Below are 2,302 nucleotides of genomic sequence, written 5' to 3' on the forward strand. Positions count from 1 at the left end.
TCACTATGTTGGTCAGGCTGCTCTTGAACTCCTGACCTCAGGTGATCCTCCACCTTGACCTCCCAAAGCCCTAGGATTATAAGCATGAGCCACCGCCTGCCCTCCTCCTTAGATTTGTGACAGAATTCACAAGTGAAATCATCTGGGCCTAAGTTTTCTTCTTGAGAGGTGTTTTAAAATTGCAAATTCAATTTCTTTAGCAATTATAGAGCTATACAGATTTTGTAGTTCTTTTTATATCAGTTTTGGTAAAAGTAGGTTTTTTTCAAGAACTTTTTACATTTTCTCTACGTTATCAAACTTACTGGCATAAAGCTTATTACAGTATTTCCTTACTATCCTTCATCCTATAGGATTTATCATGATGTCTCCTTTTTTACCCCCGATAATTGTAATTAGTCTCTTCTCTACTTTTTTATCAGTTTTCCTTAATTTGATTAATCTTTTCAAAGGTTTGACTTTTTGCTTTAATAAGTTGGTTTATTGTTTCTATGATTTATCTTATTTCAACTCTTATTAGTTCTTTTCTTCTACTCACTTTTTAATTTGCTTTTTTCCCCCTAGGCTCTTAAAGTGGAAACTAAGATCATTGATTTTAAACTCTATTTCTTTTCTAATATAATCATTTTAGGCTATAAATTTCTGCTTAGGAATTATGTTATCTACATCCCACAAATTTTGATAGAATATGTTTTCATTATCATTCAGTTTGAAATATTTGAGAATTTCTCTTGGGGTTTTTTCTTTGACCCCTGGGTTACTTATAGGTCTGTTGTTTGATATTCAAAACATTTGGGCTTTATTTTTTAAAGATATTTTATTGTTACTCATTTCCAGTTTTATTCTGTTGTGGTCAGAGAACACACTCTGTATGATTTCAATCTTTTGAAATTTGAGATGCATTTTATGGCCCAGTACGTAGTCCATCTTGGTGAACGTTCCGTGTGTGTTTGAATGTGTCGGGTTAGTGTTCTCTAAACGTCAGGGAGGTCAAGCTGGCTGACAGTACTGCGCAAACGTTTCATACCCATGATGATTTTATTTTGTCTTTTTGGTCTGTCACTTGGTGAAAAAGTGATTAAAATCTCCAGCTATAATTTGGACGTGTGCACTTCTCCTTTCAGTCCTGTCACTTTTTGCTCTTGCTGGGTCTTGCGGATCCATGCCCTGTGTGCATACCTTCCAACCTCAGCCAAGGAGCCGAGAGGAGCTACCTCGTAACCATTTCTCTCCTCTTTTCTCCCGTTAGTGCAGTGCCTCCTCAATGGTCCCTCGTCCCACAAATCCCAACCTTCTCAGCTGCTTCAGAAGCCTCTTCCTCTCTACTTGGGCTCTATCTGCTTTGTTCAATCATATATTATGTGAAAAGATTAGCAAAGGAGTAAAGAACGTCAAGGATGCCGGCATATATTTGCCAGGGCTAATACAATGTAGCCCCAATGATGCATAGATCTGCAGACTGAAGTTCTCTAAAGCAGAAGCAATCTCTAATTGACTCAAAAGCTGTGAAACCAGAGGCATAGCACTTCTAGACCAATGAAAGGGTCTGGATTCAGCTAATTCAGTTTTCTCACTTTACACATGAGAAACTGAACCACCACCCAATGAATAACACAGCCGAGGCCAGAGTCGAGGTTTCCTGACTCATGGACATGACATCATGGCTGGCATATAGGTGCCATCCAGACTGGTGCCATGGGCCCTGTGTGTATATAATAAAATGAAGATGAGTTAGCAGGTGCCATGATGGGGGAATATGAGCAGTGGGTTCTCAGATAACCTTGTTCAAGGTACTTTATCTTTCTTGGCTTAAATTAATTCATCTTTATAGAAGGCCTAATCATGGGAGGAAACTTTGAGAGGTGGGATATGGTTACGGCATAGATTGTGGTGATGGTTTCATGGGTGTCTCCAACCTCTAGATTGTGATTTTGGTTTCATACTTTTCTCTGTTTATTGTCGTATATATTAAATGTGTACATCTTTTTGCATATCAATTATAGCTTAATAAAGTGGTCCTTTAAAAAAAATAGGCCTAATTCTTCCCTCAAATGCCTAGTTTGAGGATTAAAAATGCAATGATGCATATGAGATCTCCATCCCCATGTCTGGAGCACAGTAGGCACAAAACGAATGCCACTGTCCTGCCCTTTCTCAGTCATACCAGCATACAAGTTGGATTCAAGGTCAGATAACATCAAGTAGAAGAAGATAACAAGCACCAATAGTTGGGAGACTATGAAACATGTAGGTGCTTAGTGGGTACACTGTGGGGATGAAGGCAGGCCGTGCCTGTCCTTCA

This window comes from Propithecus coquereli, unplaced genomic scaffold (assembly GCF_000956105.1).
Source record: "Propithecus coquereli isolate 6110/MARCELLA unplaced genomic scaffold, Pcoq_1.0 Scaffold370, whole genome shotgun sequence".
NCBI lineage: Eukaryota > Metazoa > Chordata > Mammalia > Primates > Indriidae > Propithecus > Propithecus coquereli.